A 24,337-nucleotide genomic window follows, 5' to 3' on the forward strand; every position below is an offset into this window, starting at 1 on the left:
AAATCAGCGTGGATTTGGTCCCAACCACTTCTATCCGGTATTAGACCTTCCCAGGAATGCCCCAAGACCAGCCAACCCACTCGCCAAAAAGCATAACACCCCCAAACAGGCCAAAAGCAAAATCTCATACTTACAATATTTCTCGGCCTTCGGTCCAAACACTCTGTGTAGCTAGGCCATAACTCCGGTTTACCACCACGGATTTCCTGAAAAGCAAATACAATCAAGATTAGAGTGTCCCAGCAGTGCTCCAGGACCCCGAAACTCACCCACAAACAGCCGGAACCCCCCCTAAGAGCACCTCAAAGGCAAGCAAATACCCCCTTACCCCGAAACCCACCCACAAACACCAGGAAGCCCCCCAAACAGGCCCCCGAAAACGCTACATTGAGCAAAATGTCAGAAATAGCAACAAAAAAATCAGCGTGGATTTTGTCCCAACCACTTCTATCCGGTATTAGACCTTCCCAGGAATGCCCCAAGACCCGCCAACCCACCGCCAAAAAGCATAACACCCCCAAACAGGCCAAAAGCAAAATCTCATACTTACAATATTTCTCGGCCTTCGGTCCAAACGCGCTGTGTAGCTAGGCCATAACTCCGGTTTACCACCACGGATTTCCTGAAAAGCAAATGCAATCAAGATTAGAGTGTCCCAGCAGTGCTCCCAGACCCCGAAACCCACCCACAAACACCAGGAAGCCCCCCAAACAGGCCCCCGAAAACGCTACATTGAGCAAAATGTCAGAAATAGCAACAAAAAAAATCTGCGTGGATTTGGTCCCAACCACTTCTATCCGGTATTAGACCTTCCCAGGAATGCCCCAAGACCCGCCAACCCACCCGCCAAAAAGCATAACACCCCCAAACAGGCCAAAAGCAAAATCTCATACTTACAATATTTCTCGGCCTTCGGTCCAAACGCGCTGTGTAGCTAGGCCATAACTCCGGTTTACCACCACGGATTTCCTGAAAAGCAAATGCAATCAAGATTAGAGTGTCCCAGCAGTGCTCCCAGAACCCGAAACCCACCCACAAACACCAGGAAGCCCCCCAAACAGGCCCCCGAAAACGCTACATTGAGCATAATGTCAGAAATAGCAACAAAAATAATCTGCGTGGATTTGGTCCCAACCACTTCTATCCGGTATTAGACCTTCCCAGGAATGCCCCAAGACCCGCCAACCCACCCGCCAAAAAGCATAACACCCCCAAACAGGCCAAAAGCAAAATCTCATACTTACAATATTTCTCGGCCTTCGGTCCAAACGCGCTGTGTAGCTAGGCCATAACTCCGGTTTACCACCACGGATTTCCTGAAAAGCAAATGCAATCAAGATTAGAGTGTCCCAGCAGTGCTCCCAGACCCCGAAACCCACCCACAAACACCAGGAAGCCCCCCAAACAGGCCCCCAAAAACGCTACATTGAGCAAAATGTCAGAAATAGCAACAACAAAAATCAGCGTGGATTTGGTCCCAACCACTTCTATCCGGTATTAGACCTTCCCAGGAATGCCCCAAGACCCGCCAACCCACTCGCCAAAAAGCATAACACCCATAAACAGGCCAAAAGCAAAATTTCATACTTACAATATTTCTCGGCCTTCGGTCCAAACGCGCTGTGTAGCTAGGCCATAACTCTGGTTTGCCACCACGGATTTCCTGAAAAGCAAATACAATCAAGATTAGAGTGTCCCAGCAGTGCTCCCAGACCCCGAAACTCACCCACAAACAGCCGGAACCCCCCCTAAGAGCCCCTCAAAGGCAAGCAAGTCAGCAAAAACACAAAAAAAATTCCGCCTCGGATTTGGCCCAAACCACTTTTTTCCGGTATTAGAGCTTCCCAGCAATGGCCCCAGAGCCGTCAACCCAGGAGAAAACGAGTAGAAGACCCCCAAACAGCCAAAGAGCAAAAGTACAAAAATGGGGACTTAGTCATTTTTTTGCCAATTTCCCAAATCACTCCGCGTGCGCTCTGCAGCTAGGCCCTAACTCCCCTCTGCCACCATGGATTTGCTTCAAACCTCTTGCAAAGTAAAGTATCCATAGCCAGCAGTGCTCCCAGACCCCGAAACCCACCCACAAACACCAGGAAGCCCCCCAAACAGGCCCCCGAAAACGCTACATTGAGCAAAATGTCAGAAATAGCAACAAAAAAAATCTGCGTGGATTTGGTCCCAACCACTTCTATCCGGTATTAGACCTTCCCAGGAATGCCCCAAGACCCGCCAACCCACCCGCCAAAAAGCATAACACCCCCAAACAGGCCAAAAGCAAAATCTCATACTTACAATATTTCTCGGCCTTCGGTCCAAACGCGCTGTGTAGCTAGGCCATAACTCCGGTTTACCACCACGGATTTCCTGAAAAGCAAATGCAATCAAGATTAGAGTGTCCCAGCAGTGCTCCCAGAACCCGAAACCCACCCACAAACACCAGGAAGCCCCCCAAACAGGCCCCCGAAAACGCTACATTGAGCAAAATGTCAGAAATAGCAACAAAAATAATCTGCGTGGATTTGGTCCCAACCACTTCTATCCGGTATTAGACCTTCCCAGGAATGCCCCAAGACCCGCCAACCCACCCGCCAAAAAGCATAACACCCCCAAACAGGCCAAAAGCAAAATCTCATACTTACAATATTTCTCGGCCTTCGGTCCAAACGCGCTGTGTAGCTAGGCCATAACTCCGGTTTACCACCACGGATTTCCTGAAAAGCAAATGCAATCAAGATTAGAGTGTCCCAGCAGTGCTCCCAGACCCCGAAACCCACCCACAAACACCAGGAAGCCCCCCAAACAGGCCCCCAAAAACGCTACATTGAGCAAAATGTCAGAAATAGCAACAAAAAAAATCTGCGTGGATTTGGTCCCAACCACTTCTATCCGGTATTAGACCTTCCCAGGAATGCCCCAAGACCCGCCAACCCACTCGCCAAAAAGCATAACACCCCCAAACAGGCCAAAAGCAAAATCTCATACTTACAATATTTCTCGGCCTTCGGTCCAAACGCGCTGTGTAGCTAGGCCATAACTCTGGTTTGCCACCACGGATTTCCTGAAAAGCAAATACAATCAAGATTAGAGTGTCCCAGCAGTGCTCCCAGACCCCGAAACTCACCCACAAACAGCCGGAACCCCCCCTAAGAGCCCCTCAAAGGCAAGCAAGTCAGCAAAAACACAAAAAAAATTCCGCCTCGGATTTGGCCCAAACCACTTTTTTCCGGTATTAGAGCTTCCCAGCAATGGCCCCAGAGCCGTCAACCCAGGAGAAAACGAGTAGAAGACCCCCAAACAGCCAAAGAGCAAAAGTACAAAAATGGGGACTTAGTCATTTTTTTGCCAATTTCCCAAATCACTCCGCGCGCGCTCTGCAGCTAGGCCCTAACTCCCCTCTGCCACCATGGATTTGCTTCAAACCTCTTGCAAAGTAAAGTATCCATAGCCAGCAGTGCTCCCAGACCCCGAAACCCACCCACAAACACCAGGAAGCCCCCCAAACAGGCCCCCGAAAACGCTACATTGAGCAAAATGTCAGAAATAGCAAAAAAAAAATCAGCGTGGATTTGGTCCCAACCACTTCTATCCGGTATTAGACCTTCCCAGGAATGCCCCAAGACCCGCCAACCCACTCGCCAAAAAGCATAACACCCCCAAACAGGCCAAAAGCAAAATCTCATACTTACAATATTTCTCGGCCTTCGGTCCAAACGCGCTGTGTAGCTAGGCCATAACTCCGGTTTACCACCACGGATTTCCTGAAAAGCAAATACAATCAAGATTAGAGTGTCCCAGCAGTGCTCCAGGACCCCGAAACTCACCCACAAACAGCCGGAACCCCCCCTAAGAGCACTTCAAAGGCAAGCAAATACCCCCTTACCCCGAAACCCACCCACAAACACCAGGAAGCCCCCCAAACAGGCCCCCGAAAACGCTACATTGAGCAAAATGTCAGAAATAGCAACAAAAAAATCAGCGTGGATTTTGTCCCAACCACTTCTATCCGGTATTAGACCTTCCCAGGAATGCCCCAAGACCCGCCAACCCACCGCCAAAAAGCATAACACCCCCAAACAGGCCAAAAGCAAAATCTCATACTTACAATATTTCTCGGCCTTCGGTCCAAACGCGCTGTGTAGCTAGGCCATAACTCCGGTTTACCACCACGGATTTCCTGAAAAGCAAATGCAATCAAGATTAGAGTGTCCCAGCAGTGCTCCCAGACCCCGAAACCCACCCACAAACACCAGGAAGCCCCCCAAACAGGCCCCCGAAAACGCTACATTGAGCAAAATGTCAGAAATAGCAACAAAAAAAATCTGCGTGGATTTGGTCCCAACCACTTCTATCCGGTATTAGACCTTCCCAGGAATGCCCCAAGACCCGCCAACCCACCCGCCAAAAAGCATAACACCCCCAAACAGGCCAAAAGCAAAATCTCATACTTACAATATTTCTCGGCCTTCGGTCCAAACGCGCTGTGTAGCTAGGCCATAACTCCGGTTTACCACCACGGATTTCCTGAAAAGCAAATGCAATCAAGATTAGAGTGTCCCAGCAGTGCTCCCAGAACCCGAAACCCACCCACAAACACCAGGAAGCCCCCCAAACAGGCCCCCGAAAATGCTACATTGAGCAAAATGTCAGAAATAGCAACAAAAATAATCTGCGTGGATTTGGTCCCAACCACTTCTATCCGGTATTAGACCTTCCCAGGAATGCCCCAAGACCCGCCAACCCACCCGCCAAAAAGCATAACACCCCCAAACAGGCCAAAAGCAAAATCTCATACTTACAATATTTCTCGGCCTTCGGTCCAAACGCGCTGTGTAGCTAGGCCATAACTCCGGTTTACCACCACGGATTTCCTGAAAAGCAAATGCAATCAAGATTAGAGTGTCCCAGCAGTGCTCCCAGACCCCGAAACTCACCCACAAACAGCCGGAACCCCCCCAAAGAGCACCTCAAAGGCAAGCAAGTCATCAAAAACACCAAAAAGTTTCCGCCTCAGATTTGGTCCAAACCACTTTTATCCGGTATTAGAGCTTCCCAGCAATGGCCCAGAGCCGTCAACTCACCCGCAAAGAGGTAGAACAACACCCCCACAAGTGCTGAGTCTTTCTTCATTGGGCGTAAACCAGCCCTCTGCTTTGATGGAAATAGGAGTCCGGAGGAGGAGGATAGAGGAGCATGTTCTTCTGAACTTGTGAACCTGAAGAATGCAGACTGCGGCACCTTCAAATCAATAAGCAAACAAGTGAAGACAGTTCTGCTGATGGGCTTGTTTTTGTGATTAGGTGATTAAAGTTTGAATCATATTAACTGTGCACAACAAAGAAAGACAGACACACAGGAATAAAAGTGAATAAGGACGAAAAAGAAAGTTATTGATTCATTGTCTCATTTTCAGGGCTCGGTGTCACGGTACACGAATAAAAATAAGGCTTCGTCATCATACTCTGCGAATTCAGGCAGGGTGAGCTCAGTGTCACCTGACAGAGAAGAAATTCCCTCATCTATGTTGCTGTCCACCTCGTCTTCATTTATTTTATTTATTTATTTATTTTATGCAATTTTTAAAGCGCGCAAATACCCGTACGGGTGTCTCGGCGCTATCGTTACAGAACTCACTTCTTGCGATGAGGGGGAATTAGGCAGAGAACAGCCATGTTTTAAGGCTCTTTCTGAACTTGAGCAGCGTAGGGGCCGTTTTGATGTAGAGTGGTAGTGTATTCCACAGCTTGGCAGTAGCGATAGTAAAACATCTATCTCCCCAGCTGGCCTTTCTTGTCCGTGGGACTTTCAACAAGTAGGCTGAGGACGATCGTAAGGTCCTAGGTTGTTTCACTGGGCAGAGGGCTTTTTTTAGGAACTGTGGTCCGGAGTTGTTCAGAGTTTTGTAGGCTATACACAGAGCCTTAAATTTGATTCGGCTCCTAATAGAGAGCCAATGTAGCTCTTTGATGTAAGGAGACGTGGAGGTGAATTTGGGGATGTGTAGTAGGGTTCTGGCCGCGGCGTTTTGCACCGTCTGGAGTTTATTGAGTACCCTTTCCTGAGCGTTCAGAAGAAGGGAGTTACAATAATCGGTTCTTGAGAACACTAAGGTGCTGATAAGTGTTTTGCCCGCGGACTGTGGTAAGTAAGGAAGTAGTTTTTTTATTTTTTTTAGGGTGTAGAAGGCAGATGATACCACAGCATTGGCGTGATGGAGGAAAGTCAACTTATTGTCAAAAGTGACTCCCAAATTGCGGACCTTGACTACCGGTTGGGGGGGGGGACCCAACTGAGATGGCCACCACTGTGGGGACCATGCCGGCTGCAAGTTCCCGAATGTCATCACCTCCGTTTTATCAGAGTTTAGTTTGAGGCAATTTGATGACATCCAGGAGCTTATCGCCTTCATTCCCTCTTGGAAGTTGGCTGCGACAGATGTTCCATTATTGTGCACCGATAATACTAGTTGAGTATCGTCGGCGTACGTTGTAAGGGCAATTCCATGCGATTTTATCACCCTCGCTAAGTCCGATACATAGATATTAAAAAGCGTCGGACTTAGCGAGGAGCCTTGTGGGACTCCGCATGGGAGGGAGAAGGTCTGGGAGGTGAAATTACCCATCTTGACTGTCTGAGGGCGATTGGCCAAGAATGAAGCAATAAGATCTTTGGCATTGCCTCTTATTCCTAAAGCCGAGACACGGTCGATCAGAGTGACATGATCGACCGTGTCAAATGCAGCGGAAAGGTCCAGAAGTATTAGGACCGCCGCTCCTCCCTTGTCCATCGTTGCTCTGATTTCATCTGCAGCTTTAAGCAGTGCTGTCTCCGTTCCGTGCCCCTGTCTGAAGCCAAACTGGGTGTCATCAAGTAGATCGTTGTCATTAATGAATTTCGAAAGCTGGATGTTCATTGTTTTTTCGAAAATCTTGGCTGGGAAGGGGAGACAGGCGATAGGTCTATAACTGGCGGGGAGAAGAGGGTCCAGAGTTGGCTTTTTTAGAAGTGGCTTAATAATAGCCTCCTTCCAAACCGATGGATAGATGCCTGTTGAAAACATGGCATTGCAGATAGTAGACAACACGGGAGAAATCGCTTCTGGGATGAGATTCAGGATAGCAGGGGGACATGGGTCGAGGGGGGATCCAGATTTGGTGCTGGCTACCAGATGTTGAATGTGTTCCTGGTTGATGGTGTCGAAAGATGAAAAGATGGGAGGAGTATTGATGGGAAGTGCCACAGGGGAGGGGGAAGGGGAGGAATGAGAGAAGGTGAGGAAAATGGAACTAACCTTCTCCTCAAAGAAGCTGGCCAGTGCGTCCGATAGAGACTGAGAGCCTTCTAGGCGGGCGGCGGGGGGATTGGACAAAGTTGTAACCACCTGAAATAGTTCTCCTACCGAGTTTTTCGCCTGTTTGATTTGTGACGTATAGTAGCGACTTTTTTCAGAAACTATAAGTCTTTTGTAGATGGAAAGGGCGTTTTTATAGGTCATTTTGTCTGCAGGGCTATAGTGGCGGCGCCACTGCCTTTCAAGGTTCCTGCAATACTGTCTCTGAATCCGAAGGGGCTCTGTAAACCACTGAGCTGATGGTATTTTCCTGTTGCGGTGGGAAATTTTGATCGGGGCTAGTTTGTTACAGGCCGTGTTTAGGTTTGTCAAGTAATTAGAGGACGCTATAGTGGGGTCCGGTTCGTTGGGGATATGACCTTCCTGCATCATCTCTGTTAAATGAGCTAGATTGATGTTTTTCCAGTCTCTGTAAGAAAATTGAGAGGAGGTTGTAGTAGGAGGTTTGGTAGGGTTAATTTCAACAGAGAAACAGATCGCTGCATGGTCTGTCCAGATCAGGGGGATTACTTGGGTAACGGTTATAAAGGGACTGTTGGTGAATAGACCATCTAGTGTGTGGCCTGCTTGGTGCGTGGGAGATTTTATCAATTGCAGCAGGCCGGCAGCTGCTAAGTCTGTAGTTAGCTGCGTAGTATCGTGGTCGTTGAAGGCTTCTAGGTGAAAGTTAAAGTCACCTAGTATGGTGAAGTGAGGGGAGCCTGCAGCTGCTTCAATCATATTGCCTATGTTGGCTAGAAACTTGGATCTTGACCCAGGAGGGCGATAGATTAGCATGCCCTTAAACGATGACTTGATTCATCCGGCGTGCTTTCTCGTACTCTGTAATCTGGTAGTATGAGGTGCTGATTCATCTTGATCATTGTTAACCTCTCCACATTTTTGGGCGAGAGGCGGCTCCGTTTGGAAGTTACAATGCCACCAGCAGCACTGAAAACACGTTCAGTAGACACGCTTGCGAGTGGGCAAGACAAGTAGTTTAAAGCCAGGTTGGAGAGCTGTGGCCACAATTCTTTTTTCCCATGCCAATACGCCAATGGGTCAGCTCTGTTGAGTCATTCAGATAGTCCTTCACCATCGACTCAAGATGCTACTCCAAGGTTCCTCCACTTTGCTTAGCTGTTGCTGTGACCTTTTGAGAACCAAACCCAAGCCGAGCTAGCCAATCCTCTTCAGCCTCCAATGTTACTGTTGTGTCTGGTGGTGCAGATGATCCAGTTGCCGGTCACTTTAACGGCTGAGAGGTCACTTGTGCCGCAGCCACAGGTGCAGAAGTGGATTGTTGTGACTGGGGATGGCCTGCTGATGCTGATGTACTGCCTTTTCCTTCAATTTTCTGCCATTCTCTTTCAAACCTCTTGGCTGAGGAGGCTAGCCACTGTTTGTACTTTGTAACATCTTCATCAGCAAAAGGAAAGAATGCTTGGCCTGCCAGCGCCTTTTTGTAGCGTGGATCCAGAATAGTAGCACAAATGTAATGCTGGTTTGAGTGGATCATTTTAAGACGTTCATAACCTTGTAGGCACTCTAATAATTTCTCCGCCAGAACAAAAGGGTCTTGGTTTTCTTCATCTTTTTGAAACACAGAACACACCTCCTTCAGTTGGTGCTCCAGCATGTACAACAATGGGATAGCTTTTCCCAAATTACAGTCCTCCTTGCTGACTGCACGCGTGAAGAACTCAAAAGGACGAAGCATGCGTGTCAGGCTTTTAACTATGTCCCATTGCGCCGCACCCATCCTCAGGTCCTCCTTCTGAGCTGTACCCTGTGTTAAGAAATAGTGATCGAGTACCGTATACTGCTCATACAGACGCTCAAGCATGTAGAAGGTTGAGTTACAACGTGTTGCCACCTCCTGGATGAGTGCTTTCACTGGCATTTGACGTTCATATAGCAGGCTCCTCAGATGCTTCCGGGCCTTAAAAGAATGGCTGAAATGTTTGCACATTTTTCGGCAGGTGTCCACTACCCTGTACGCTGCACTGTCTTTATCACTCAAGAACCTTTTGACAACCAGGTTTATACAGTGCGCCAAACACGGCACTCTGAAATAGTCACCCAGCTCCATGGCCTTAACTACATTGGCGCCATTATCCGTGGAAACATAACCAACCTGGCGTTTTTTTGGGGACAGCCAGTCAAGGACCTTTGTGTTAAACACATCCAAAATGTTTTCTGCTGTGTGACGTTTCTCCAAACTAAACATGGCTAGTGTTGCATGTTTCCGAGCAGCTTTAAAAACTTGGTCCGGAACAACACCTGCGTTTAGCTTTGCTTTAACCCCTGAAAAAGAGACCCAGTGTGCAGTGATGCACATGTAATCAGCGCCTGCGCCACTGGTCCACATGTCTGTTGTCAGATGTATAGTGTGAACAGCACTCTTCTGCAAAGCTGCCCCAATCACCTCCAGAACATCTTGATGTAGTGCTGGAACCGCAACTCGGGCAAAATAGAACTGGCTAGGAACCTTCCACTTAGGGCAGAGCGCTGCCACTAATTCTAGAAAACCAACCCCTTCTACAAAAGAAAAAGGGAGAAGGTCCAGAGCTAGCATTTTAGCCAGCTTAGTGTTATACAGACGCGTCAGTGGGTGGTTGTGTTCAAATTGCGCTTCTGTAAACAACATCTTTTTAATGTTGCCCTGGACCAAGGATTTACGGGATGATGATGATGATATCTTCGACCCAGTTACGCTCGCTGATGAACTTTTTCGCATTGGTGTATCACTCTCTCCCACACTCTTAGTGTGGCTCACATGGGGTGTGCTGCTGACAGGGGTACTGGGTGTAAGTGAAGTGTTTGACACGTCTTCTTCCTCCTCGTCATCATCAGATGAAACAGCATTACGTGCAATTCGGGCTTCCTTGATCGCCTGTAGGTGCGCAAATCATTTGACAGCGTGCTTTGGTTCAAGATGACCTCTCTGGCCTCCGGTACCATAGTTGGAACCAAACTTACCACGACTAACTCGAAGCTTACAAATGCTACAAATGGCTATGTTTTCCTTTTTTGGGCAAACACTAAAGAAGTCCCAAACTGCAGACTTGAAATGTCTTTGGGGGCCGGAGGAGGCGGCGATACTGGTGGTGGTGGTCCTGCTGCTAATGCCAGATGAAGTGGCGGATGTGGATTGCCGAACTTCAGTACGTTTTGCACTTTCACCACCACTAATTGAAGTTGAGGTGGATGGAGGTCCCTTCTGGCGACTAAGAAATATGGAAGCGGTAGGTGTTGGTGTACTAGTTAACTCCAATGATTGTGGTGTTTCTTCCATTGCCTCCTCGTCGACATCATCATCACGCTCAGCAGCTTCTCGGGATAGGGTCAAAATGTCTCTTTGCTGCATGCCCGCTGGGGCTGCAGTGACCTTTATGATGACTGGCTCGTCGTCGTGAGAGGCTTCATCAGCAGCAGTATCCGTCACTTCTTGTTGAGCCTCATCACACTCCATAGCTATGAGTTTTTCGATGACCTTCCTTTTACGCTTAGGTATCTTTGTCAGATCATGGTGTTCCTCACTCTCAGACTGCCGTGATGGTTCCCAATCTTCAACCAGATCATCAGAAGGAGGTGGGCTTGAAGAAGATGTAGACACCCCCCTTGATCTTTTCCTTGCTAGGGATGTGGAAGACAATGAATGATCATCAGGAGGAGTGGCTTCCTCAAATGATACCTTGGTTTGATTGTCAATTTCCTGATGTGCCCCTACTTCGGGAGGAACAACTATTGTGGGCACTTGTGACCCTCCATGCACCTCTGCTTGCGCATCTCCTTGCGCTGCCTCTCCTTCCACATGTACTTGGGCTTGTACTTGCACATGTTGTTGTTGTTGCGGCTGTGGTTGTTCAACACTTGTCAGATGAGTTACAACAACCTGTGTTGATTCAGGGACATTGCTGCTACTTTCTTGCGATGAGCCAACATCACTGGTCGATGGTGATTGAAGAAGTACACTGACTGCCTCTGAAGCACTCAAGGGCTTTGACTTAAGTTGGCGCGGTGGTGGAGGCACTGAGCCCAATGGAGCGGGGGTGCTGCTCCCAGCTTGGTCCCCAGCAGATCCCGCTGCTGCTGCAGGCGTACTTTTTTTTTTACTCCCAAAAAACACGGCGGACGGCACACCAGCCTCCTTGGTAACTTGCTTCTTCTGCTCCTTACTAGCAACTTTCTTGCTAGAGGAGCTACGGAGAACTTTTTTGGGGCCATCTTCTTCAGAGCAGGTCAGAACAGCAGGCCGCAGTTGCACGAGCTGCAGAGTTGTCTGAGGCCAGACGTGACGTCGCGTGACGTTATGCTGCACACACACACCGCTGCAGGACTTCTTCCTAGCACTGGTGGTTCTCTTGAGTCTTGTGCACCTAAAAGCAATGGAAGACAGAGGAACATCAGTTCAGTTATACACCCCAAAAAAATCGGAAAAAAACAGAAAAATCAGCACAATCCCATGCCCTCCATGATGCTTAAATTCAAGACACCCCACAAAAAGACTAGGCCCATGCAACACTCACCAGTCACTACCCCTGGTGAAAAGGCCACACCAACAGGCCAAAAAAACGAAAATCACAGAAAAATCAGCACAATCCCAAGCCATCCAGCCCCTCCATGATGTTTAAATTCAAGACAACCCACAGAAAGACTAGGCCCATGCACCACTCACTACCCCTGGGCATAATGGATGAAAGCTAGGCAAAATGGGTGCAGGCCTGAGAACACTGCCTGCATTCAAAATGGCCCCCTCCCTCACAGCACATGACCAGGGCCTGTAGCAGCACTCAAAATGGCCCCCAACCACATGGTCTGTCCACAACAGGCCAAAAAAACGAAAATTACAGAAAAATCTGCACAATCCCAAGCCATCCAGCCCCTCCATGATGTTTAAATTCAAGACAACCCACAGAAAGACTAGGCCCATGCACCACTCACTACCCCTGGGCATAATGGATGAAAGCTAGGCAAAATGGGTGCAGGCCTGAGAACACTGCCTGCATTTAAAATGGCCCCCTCCCTCACAGCACATGGCCAGGGCCTGTGCCAGCACTCAAAATGGCCCCCAACCTCATGGCCTGTTCACAACAGGCCAAAAAAACGAAAATCACAGAAAAATCAGCACAATCCCAAGCCATCCAGCCCCTCCATGATGTTTAAATTCAAGAAGACAACCCACAGAAAGACTAGGCCCATGCACTACTCACTACCCCTGGGCATTATGGATGAAAGCTAGGCAAAATGGGTGCAGGCCTGAGAACACTGCCTGCATTCTGAGAACAATTCTGCATTTAAGTTCCCCAACTTAAAGAACTAAAAAGGGTGTGTAGAAGACTTGAAAGAAACTGGAGGATTTCCCGTAGTAATATGGACAAAACTATTCATCTTGAAGCCATCAAAAAATACAAAACTGAAATTAGATGCACTAAAACCTCATACTTCGAGGAAAAAATTATAAATGCCTTTAACTCTTCCAGAGAAATCTTTCGGATAGCCAAATTCCTGATTGATACCCCCCCTACTCCTACTGATCCCAGTAAAGCTCAGGCTCGCTGATAGTCAAGCTGAATACTTTCATAGTAAAATACAGAAAATCGCCTCTGCTTTTAAACCACCTAATCTATCCCAGGATACGGGAACCACCTCACTCAACACCATGACTCCAGAATTAGATGAGTTTCCACTGCTGGATGAGGACTCACTTGGGGCTATCATGTTGAAAATTAAATCTGGATCTCCTACGGACCCTGCCCCTCCATGCCAGCTGGTAAAAATTGAGAACACCATCAAACCTGTTATTCTTAACATTTTGAATACTTCTATCATGACAGGCTTAGTTCCCACTGCGTGGAAATGTGCACAAGTTAAGGCTTTATTGAAAAAACCTACCCTGGACCCGGAGAATATGGCCAACTATCGACCCATCTCCCTCCTTCGGTGGGTCAGTAAACTCTTAGAAAAACACATTAACACGTCCATCACTCAATTCTTAGAGAATCATCATCTTCTCCATGACTCCCAAGCTGGTTTTCGTCCCAAATTGGGAACTGAGGCGGCTCTCTTGGCGGTAACTGAGTTGGCTAGGAAACAAATGGATCAAGGCGGCACTACAGCAATTATGCTGCTCGATCTTAGTGCCGCCTTTGATACCGTTAACACCAGTATCCTCCTTCACCGCCTCGATCAAATGGGAATTTCTGGGAAGGCCATGCACTGGCTCCAGTCTTTTCTGGAGAACCGCTCCTTTAAGGTTGTTGAGGGTACTACCCATTCTAAAATCTGGCCCTTGGATCAAGGTGTGCCACAGGGCTCTGCTTTGAGCCCTACTCTTTTTAATATTTATATGCAGCCTTTGGCTGATATAGTGCAATCATTTGGCCTGGATATAGTAACCTACGCCGATGATACGCAATTAGTCGTATCTATGAACCAGTCGGACTCTTCCTCTCCTAATCTAAGCAACTGTCTGGTAGCAGTGGCTCAGTGGATGGCTACTTCGCACTTAAAATTAAATGGAGAGAAAATAGAGCTCATGATGTTAGGCAACTCAGCCATTCCCAGTCCTTTGTTGGACTGGCCCCCGTGTATGGGCCCTATGCCCCAACCAAAGTCCCATATAAAGAGTCTAGGCATCTGGCTGGACACCAACCTTAGCTTTTTGCAGCAAGCTACTACTCTCTCCGCCATATGCTTTGGGCTCATGCGTATGCTGAGAAAGGTGTTACCACTTCTCCCCTTTGAAGCTCGCAGAATAATGATGCAAGCCATCATTTTGTCCCGTTTGGACTATGGGAACTCCCTATATTTAGGGGCTCCCACCTCCACTATAAGAAAGTTGCAGGTAACACAAAACGCCGCAGCCCGTCTCCTGTTAGGCCTCAACAAACGGCAATCAGCGAACTTGGCCCTGAGGAAACTGCACTGGCTTCCTATTAAGGCCAGAGTGTTGTTTAAATCTCTGTGTATCATGCACAAAGCCATGTGGAAGACTGCCCCTACTATGATCTGCTCCCTGGCAAAACCTTACCTTCCTCACAGATCACTGCGATCTAGTACTGCGTTCCTGGCTACTGTCAACAAGATCAGACGCACCAGATGGGGTGGGCGTTCCTTCTCTTGGAATGCCGCGAAGGAATGGAACTCTCTGCCCACTCTCCTTCGCAGTGAACCCAGCCTTCTAAAATTTCGGAAGGATTTGAAAACCTATCTGTTCATTTAATTTTCTTCCTTTTTTAATAGTATGACTGTACACAGCGCTACGAGGCCTCCGGGTTGTTTGCGCTTTATGAAATCCGATTAATAATAATAATAATAATTCAAAATGGCCCCCTCCCTCACAGCACATGGCCAGGGCCTGTAGCAGCACTCAAAATGGCCCCCAACCACATGGTCTGTCCACAACAGGCCAAAAAAACGAAAACCACAGAAAAATCAGCACAATCCCAAGCCATCCAGCCCCTCCATGATGTTTAAATTCAAGACAACCCACAGAAAGACTAGGCCCATGCACCACTCACTACCCCTGGGCATAATGGATGAAAGCTAGGCAAAATGGGTGCAGGCCTGAGAACACTGCATGCATTCAAAATGGCCCCCTCCCTCCCAGCACATGGCCAGGGCCTGTAGCAGCAGTCAAAATGGCCCCCAACCACATGGCCTGTCCACAACAGGCCAAAAAAACGAAAATCACAGAAAAATCAGCACAATCCCAAGCCATCCAGCCCCTCCATGATGTTTAAATTAAAGACAACCCACAGAAAGACTAGGCCCATGCACCACTCACTACCCCTGGGCATAATGGATGAAAGCTAGGCAAAATGGGTGCAGGCCTGAGAACACTGCCTGCATTCAAAATGGCCCCCTCCCTCACAGCACATGGCCAGGGCCTGTAGCAGCACTCAAAATGGCCCCCAACCACATGACCTGTCCACAACAGGCCAACAAAACGAAAATCACCACAATCCCAAGCCATCCAGCCCCTCCATGATGTTTAAATTCAAGAAGACAACCCACAGAAAGACTAGGCCCATGCACCACTCACTACCGCTGGGCATAATGGATGAAAGCTAGGCAAAATGGGTGCAGGCCTGAGAACACTGCATGCATTCAAAATGGCCCCCTGCCTCCCAGCACATGGCCAGGGCCTGTAGCAGCACTCAAAATGGCCCCCAACCACATGGCCTGTCCACAACAGGCCAAAAAAACGAAAATCACAGAAAAATCAGCACAATCCCAAGCCATCCAGCCCCTCCATGATTTTTAAATTCAAGACAACCCACAGAAAGACTAGGCCCATGCACCACTCACTACCCCTGGGCATAATGGATGAAAGCTAGGCAAAATGGGTGCAGGCCTGAGAACACTGCCTGCATTCAAAATGGCCCCCTCCCTCACAGCACATGGCCAGGGCCTGAAGCAGCACTCAAAATGGCCCCCAACCACATGACCTGTCCACAACAGGCCAAAAAAACGAAAATCACAGAAAAATCACCACAATCCCAAGCCATCCAGCCCCTCCATGATGTTTAAATTCAAGAAGACAACCCATAGAAAGACTAGGCCCATGCACCACTCACTACCCCTGGGCATAATGGATGAAAGCTAGGCAAAATGGGGCAGGCCTGAGAACACTGCCTGCATTCAAAATGGCCCCCTCCCTCACAGCACATGGCCAGGGCCTGTAGCAGCACTCAAAATGGCCCCCAACCACATGGTCTGTCCACAACAGGCCAAAAAAACGAAAATCACAGAAAAATCAGCACAATCCCAAGCCATCCAGCCCCTCCATGATGTTTAAATTCAAGACAACCCACAGAAAGACTAGGCCCATGCACCACTCACTACCCCTGGGCATAATGGATGAAAGCTAGGCAAAATGGGTGCAGGCCTGAGAACACTGCCTGCATTCAAAATGGCCCCCTCCCTCACAGCACATGGCCAGGGCCTGTAGCAGCACTCAAAATGGCCCCCAACCACATGGCCTGTCCACAACAGGCCAAAAAAAACGAAAATCACAGAAAAATCAGCACAATCCCAAGCCATCCAGCCCCTCCATGATGTTTAAGTTCAAGACAACCCACAGAAAGACTAGGCCCATGCACCACTCACTACCCCTGGGCATAATGGATGAAAGCTAGGCAAAATGGGTGCAGGCCTGAGAACACTGCCTGCATTCAAAATGGCCCCCTCCCTCACAGCACATGGCCAGGGCCTGTAGCAGCACTCAAAATGGCCCCCAACCACATGGCCTGTCCACAACAGGCCAAAAAAACGAAAATCACAGAAAAATCAGCACAATCCCAAGCCATCCAGCCCCTCCATGATGTTTAAGTTCAAGACAACCCACAGAAAGACTAGGCCCATGCACCACTCACTACCCCTGGGCATAATGGATGAAAGCTAGGCAAAATGGGTGCAGGCCTGAGAACACTGCCTGCATTCAAAATGGCCCCCTCCCTCACAGCACATGGCCAGGGCCTGTAGCAGCACTCAAAATGGCCCCCAACCACATGGCCTGTCCACAACAGGCCAAAAAAACGAAAATCACAGAAAAATCAGCACAATCCCAAGCCATTCAGCCCCTCCATAATGTTTAAGTTCAAGACAACCCACAGAAAGACTAGGCCCATGCACCACTCACTACCCCTGGGCATAATGGATGAAAGCTAGGCAAAATGGGTGCAGGCCTGAGAACACTGCCTGCATTCAAAATGGCCCCTCCCTCACAGCACATGGCCAGGGCCTGTAGCAGCACTCAAAATGGCCCCCAACCACATGGCCTGTCCACAACAGGCCAAAAAAACGAAAATCACAGAAAAATCAGCACAATCCCAAGCCATCCAGCCCCTCCATGATGTTTAAATTCAAGACAACCCACAGAAAGACTAGGCCCATGCACCACTCACTACCCCTGGTGAAAAGGCCACAACAGGCCAAAAAAACGAAAATCACAGAAAAATCAGCACAATACCAAGCCATCCAGCCCCTCTGTGATGTTTAAATTCAAGAAAACCCACAGAAAGACTAGGCCCATGCAATACTCACTACCCCTGGTGAAAAGGCCACAACAGGCCAAAAAAACGAAAATCACAGAATAATCAGCACAATCCCAAGCCATCCAGCCCCTCCATGATGTTTAAATTCAAAACACCCCACAGAAAGACTCAGTGCACCCACCACTGAGTACCCCTGGGCAAAAGGCCCCAAAACAGCCCAAAAATCGAAAATTCCAAAATTGTAGTTGCAGCAACTGTAATGCCCCAAACAAACTTACTTGTGAAATTTCTAATCCAAAAGTGATCCAAAGAAAGTCAAAAAGGCCTCAAATCCAAATATCCAGCAGCATCCACAAAAAGTAATCCTTCCAGCTCCAGATCCAAATGAAAAGTGACCAGGAGATGGACAAAGCACTGGGAGGAGCCTGCTGGACAGGAACAGGAAGTTGAAGACTGTGGGGCACTTCCTTCCTCCCAACTCCCCCCCCCCTCCCCAAAATGGACTCCTCGCAAAAAAAGTGCAGGCAAATGTCAACCTGAGGAGTTATTCAGATAAAAATCATCATTTCCAGAAGGTTTATGCTGCTTGCTGGTGGATTTCTTGTGCAGAATTGCAAATTTTGTATTTTCGCGAGTGCGAGATTGTTGCTGCTCGCCGCATCTCCAAGCTCGCAATTGCGAAGTACCGCGATACGTGATCACGGCGTACTCGCGTTGACAAACTCTCGCTGTACAAGTTGGCAAGCCGCGATTACGTAATCGCGGTTGCCAAATTCCCGCAGGATCCCGCAGCAAGATCCAAAATGGCGCAGCACTCGCAAAATATCAAGAAAAATAACTCGGCAAACGATGAATGACGGTAAGTAAACGCCGCACGCCGCAAAATTGTATCTCAAGAAAAAAAAAATCCGCTGCGTGCGAATTTGCGGATTTTGCGGGAAATTCGCGAATCACGCGGATTGCGAATTTTCCGAAAATCCGCAAAAACTGCAAGCGGAACGGATTTTACGCCCATACTTAGGCTGTGATGGCCACAGCCCAAACTCAAACTGATACATGGGTAGTGAAGCCTGAAATGATGGATCACTCCACCCAAACTGAGAGCATTGAGGAGGAAGAGAAATCTCCCTCCCACCAGACTTTAGGAAATGATCAGCCTCCTCAGGGAACTGATCTTACCCCTGATGAAGGAACTGTCCCAGAGGTTGTTAGGCCTGGACTGACAGAGACTCTGATGAAAGTGGACCCTTCTCAGGTGGGACCCAGTCTGGAGCAGGTAACCTGCCCCTCTCTACCTTGCCTTAGTCAGCCCAGGGCTGCAGAGGACAAGAAGGATAGTGAGCCCCAAAGGGCCCCCTGTCAAATAAAGCACCCCCATCAACAGATTAGGGGCGCCGAAACTAGTAGCCCTAGTGAGGTGAAAACTTTAAAAACTCCTGAGGGATCCCCCTTTAAAAGTAGTTAGGGACCTCCCCCAGATGGATATTGTTGGGCACAGCCAAACCTGAACTGACCCTCCAGTAAGCCAAACAAAGGGACCCAGCCTCCAGCTTTAGGTAGCCAGAGGTTGACCCTGAGAGCACCACAGTGCAACTCAGCCAAAGAAAGAAAGGCACACATGGTGGAGAGTGATTGGAGGAAGTTGAGTCCTACAGAGGAATCTCACTTCAGTACTCCATCCCAACACCAGCCTTTAACTTTGCAAAGACACACCGCAGGTAGAGATTCCCTATGGTGGAGACCCTCAGATACCCTTAGGGTGAGGGATTGCTTAGTGGACCATGACACAGAGGGTAACCAAGCCAGAGCTGGTACTTCCTTAAATGGCCACTTAGGCAATATAGGCTTACCTGGTCAAGGATAGCCTTGTCTCCTTTCGTTTGGGGTGGTTATGTAGGAAGGTGGACATCTGACTATGGTTACCCCCAAACGTTTTGCCTGGTGTTTAGCTGGTTTTTGACATAGTTGGCCTGGGATCCTGATATTCAGGGCCCCAGGCTGATTGCTCTCTCCTTAAAATTGACTCCATGTACCTTAGGTGCATACACAATTGGAACTGGTTCACCTTATTGGCCCCTGTAACAGTGTACCCTAGGTACCCAGGGCATAGGTGTTTCTAAGGCCTACCAGGGATTGCAGCATGTATTGTGCCACCCCTGGCTTGGCCTCCATATTTGACACAACTGGCTTATCACTCAGCTGGGGTAAGTTGGTGTAATCACCTCTTACTTAGATATAGTATCCCTATATCTAACTAGCCTTAAACTGGACACATATGTTCCTATCAGCCACTCCTACGGAAGGCCTCATCAATCCCGGAGGCAGAGTGCTTGGAAATATGTGAGATGGTGCTCTAGCATGAGCTGAGCCTGTCTGCAGCTGTCGGGAACCACTCCCTTAGCTGTACCGGGATATTGCCATACCATATACTCTTAAGTGCATCATAATCCTCGCGGTTATATGCTAACTTTGGTTTGGCTTTATCAAAACATGTCGGGTAAGGTGTCATACGATTTGGAATACTATCCCCTCGACAGTTCTGTCGACGGGGATAGCATTCCACCCTTCTAGAGGGACACAACATGTGTGTAGCCTTAACCCCGGTTAAAGTTAACCAGAGCCTCAGCATCACAAAATGGATGCTGCAACCACAGACACAAGTCTGTCCTCCTGCTGCTGGGAGTCCTTCCAGCGAGGCAGGGTTTCCTGCCTTGGGAGGTGCGAGCACCACCCCAGACAGGATTTTGTGTATTGGGTAGGACAGGGCTGAATAGATTGAGACATGCCCGGGGCACACAAGGTGTCCCCGTGCATAAGCCAGTCCAAACCGGTCCTGGGACTTTCCAGACCCAGGTCTGGCGAGGAGCTGGACAAAGGAAAGGGGGTTTAACCACCCCCCTTCTTGGTCCCATCCAGAGGAGGGACCTAGCAGGTGATCCACCCCTCAGATTGGGAATAAGAGTGGGAGCAGTGCCAGAGCACCTCAGATCATCCTGAATCAACTTGAAACAAAGAAGACGACTGGACTTCGACATTCTCCTGCACAAAAGACTGAAGAGCATTTCCCTTGTGACCTAGGAGTGGCCACTCTGTGAACACAGGCACCAACCAGCAACTCGACGTCTGCTTTGCCGCCGCCTCCCGCCTGAGCCCGAGCCCAGAGCCTGACAAGACCCAGACTCCCAGACTTCTCACCGCCCGATCCACAGTCCCTGCAAAGAAGGGATCCGCGGAGGCACAGAGAGACGTGGGACCAGACCTCTTTGAAGACACATGAAAAGCTGACTGCGCAGCATCAAAGGCATCCTCGATGTTGTGCTTTGGGGACTGAGAACCCCCACCACCGAGCAGCTCTTGCACCGAAGATCAGCCCCCCAGCATCTCCACGATCTGCATGGGGCCCTTTTGCAGTGTGCCACTCGACACGCCATCCCGGCCACTAGCCACGTGGTCAGTGGCCATCTTGGTGACGAAACCGACAAACTACACTACGGGTCTGTTTGCTCCAGACTTGCCCTCGCTCCTGTAAAAAGGAGCACCCACTCTGACCTGGCTGGTCCGAGTGATAAGCCTTTTTTGATTCCTGCGTGGCTTGCATTAGCCAAGGCCTGTTTGCTCTGATCAAGTTGCCGACACCGCCAACAGCGAGATGCCTGCGTGGGACAGCTCGTGAGCGACTTCTGGACGTCCTCAACCCCCGGTGTCCACGTGGCTGCAGAGAGAATCTACACCTCAACGCCTGGTTGCACCCGACATCGCCTGGTTCCAATCTGGTACCACGGTAGTCACTGGCTAGTGACTTTGAACATTGTCCCCTCTGCTTTCAGGTCTTCACATCTTCAGATCCACCCTTGGATCCACCGGAACTCTTCACATCGAGCCGCCTGCAGCATCTTCAGCTCCAAGCACCATCGACCAGCGTGACGAAACCCGACACTACTTCGACCCTATGCACCCGCTTCCTCTGGGTGAGGTAACTCAGCAACGCCGGTGTTCCCACACTGGTACACACCTCTAGGGCCTGTGTCTCAAGTTTCAGCTTTCTAGGTCACTCGTAAGGTTCCTAACTAACTAACTTTCTAACTTTGTATTGGTGAGTGCGTGCACTTTAAACACTGCACCCTAGTCCTGCGGGCCTTTCCCGACTTAGTCACTGCTAGTCCCGATCAGCTCCAGCGATTACCAAGGCCCTAGGCCTGTTTCCTTTTAGATTGGTATCTCTTATACCACTTTCTTAGTATATGGTTTAGGTGGCCCCTAGGGCTCATCCATATTGTGCAACTTTTGTGTATTTTAAACTGTGTTTTGTTTAACGCTTGTGCTTCTGTGCTCATAAAGAGTTCAGGGGATATTTGTAGTTAATAAATATATATATATATATTTTCAATATATATCTGTGTGGTGTCCTTTCATCTGGTATTCAAGAGGGTTGTGTATGGTAATACAGCTGGCTTCACATGCCTTTCAGAGTTTAGCCTAAGACTGCTTTGTCCACGTTACCACTAGGATAACTGGTCTATAAGGTTGACTTACAACCAATCATCATAAGGGTTGCTTGGCATGGTACAGGGTGATCACTAGAACTAGTGAGCATCATATACCAGGCCAACTTCTCACAAACAGCACCAAAAATGTCATTCTGTACGTAAGAGCATGTGGAGTAAATCTGTGCATTCCTTTATAGATAAAAACGGTCCTGAAGAAGGTGTCATATTCTCAACAAAAGCACCGAAACGCTGCGTCGACTTGTGGTTTTTATAATGAATTGTGTTGTATCAATTTGTAAATGTGGTTTATGAAACTATGTACAAGGTTAACACCTTGTTTTTTAGAATAAAACTGAATCATTTTTATTAACAATATTGGTTTGTGTATGATAACTGAATGCTCTTATGATGGTGTTTGTGCTTCACTAATATATTATTGGATAATAGGCATTTGATGTGTGTTAGATTATAAGACTGGTTTGTGTATTACAAGTTGCCTGTTTACCTCCCATAGTTTAACTTCTCACAGCGTCATTCTTGCGACATGACTCCAGCAATGCGTGACTTTTGGGACAACAGATGGGTCAGAAATTCTGACGCATCCTTGCGCCATGGTGCACCGTTTTGTAAGTATGGCTCATCCATGGTGGCGCAAGGGTATCACAGGCTGGCGCAAGGAAACTGACACATCTCTACATAAGGAAGTTTAAAAATGGACCACAATTTCAGGATGTAAAGTTAACATCATTTCTAAAACCTTGTTCCCAAACTTGATCCTCAGTACCAGAATACATAAATGTTGCCCTTATTCCATATCCTCTTGATTGCAGGAGTAAGATTGTAATTACTGGCTGTTCTCAGGGAGGGGTAACAGTATAAGAGCATGACAAATACATGCCTTTAACAAATCAAAATGCAGAACGTACTTGTCAAAATGTTAGCAGCCAGAAGCAAGAAGATAACCTGACTACAAGCCTACTGAGTAATTACAGCAGGTCTTGGAAGAAACAGCGCATGCTCCTAGAAAGCCACACACAATGAGATATTACGTGTGACTGAATGGGCCATCACTGGCAGGATGGGAGGGAGGAGCTAGGGTCAGCCTCACTTACACCTTAATAGGCTGTCTCCCACCTCCTCACAAAGGGCTGCAAACCTCCTAACCAGATGCTGTCCCAGAGAGCGCAGTTGGTGAGTCGGAACATATGGGTCTAGCACATTCACAAGAAGCACAGGCGATTCAGACTTCAAGATCTTAAAAGAAAGGCAGAGAGCCTTGAATTGAATCCGCTTGGCCACGGGTAACCAATGTAATCTCCGAATGGCATCCGCAGAGGAGCACCTACGTGGGAGCCCCATTAGTGCTTTAGCGGCAGTGTTTTGAACACGCTGCAAATGCATAACCTCAGCCCGATTAGCCACCAAAAGAATCAAGCTAGCATAATCCAGTCTGTATAAAATAGCAGATTGAACAATCAGCTGGCACGTAGGAGGGTCAAAGAACCTCAATAGCGGCCTAGGTCCCCGCAGGAGCCTAAAACAGATGTCAGCAACTGTTTTAGTGTGTTCTTGGAAACTGAGGGAGGAATCCATACATACCCCCAGGTTCTTAACCACCAGCTTAGGCATGGGGGCACTTCCAAGAGCAGGAGGCCACCATTGCTCACTCTAGAGGCTCCTATCCTTCCCCACCAACAGAACTTCCGTTTTGTTGGCATTCAACTGGAGGCAATTTGAGGTCATCCACTCTGCAACCCCAGCCAGGTCACTCCTAAACCTGGCAGCATCCTGCATCGAATCATCAGAGAGGGCCGCCACCAGCTGCGTATCATCTGCATACAAAACCATGGTGAGGCCCAGATTCCTAGCCACCGCAGCAAGAGGTTGTACATATAGATTGAACAAAACGGGGCTCAATGCAGAACCCTGGGGTACTCTCTGACCGATGGAATGGGCCTAAGAAAGAAACGGGGGGACGACACTCTGAATGATCTCTCCGTCCAAAATGATTTGAACCATTCCAGTGCTAGGCCCACAACACGCGCTGTAGCAGGATCCCATGAAAAACCGTGTCAAAGGCAGCACTCAGATCAAGCAGGATCAGTGCCGCTGTATGACCGGAATCAAGAATGGTCCGCAGATGTTCTGTTACAGCCAGGAGAGCAGTCTCCATGCTGTGACCTGAGCTGCAACCATTCTGGAAGGGATCCAAGGTGTTAATTCGTATCCAGATACCTCGCTAGTATGTTATTAACATGGGCCTCCGCTATCTTAGCCACCCAAGTGAGAAGAGATATTGGCCAAAAGTTTTCAGGCTTGGCCGGGTCAAGTGATGTTTTTTTAAATATAGGTGAACCTCTTGCTTGTTCCCACAGGCCCGGGACCATAGCTGTGGAGAAGGAAGTATTAACCACATGACACAAAGGGTCTAGGAGGAGAGAGAGCGAATCTCTGAACTGAGCAGGATTCAAAGGATTGGCCGGAGAGCCCGATTTCACTTTCTTGCTCAGTAAAGTAAA

General features: G+C 48.5%; 1 long non-coding RNA gene across 1 annotated transcript in view; it reads left to right on the forward strand.

Annotated features, from left to right (window-relative positions):
- The window catches only part of LOC147711639 (uncharacterized), a 44,063-nt gene extending 21,872 nt beyond the window's left edge, over positions 1-22,191 (forward strand). Inside the window, exon 2 of the long non-coding RNA XR_015295711.1 lies at positions 22,016-22,191. This is a non-coding gene — a long non-coding RNA (uncharacterized LOC147711639). The remainder of the gene's footprint in view (positions 1-22,015) is intronic.
- The last annotated feature ends 2,146 nt before the right edge of the window (positions 22,192-24,337 follow it).

The sequence above is a fragment of the Lissotriton vulgaris genome, chromosome 5 (genome assembly GCF_964263255.1).
Source record: "Lissotriton vulgaris chromosome 5, aLisVul1.2, whole genome shotgun sequence".
Classification (NCBI taxonomy): Eukaryota; Metazoa; Chordata; class Amphibia; order Caudata; family Salamandridae; genus Lissotriton; species Lissotriton vulgaris.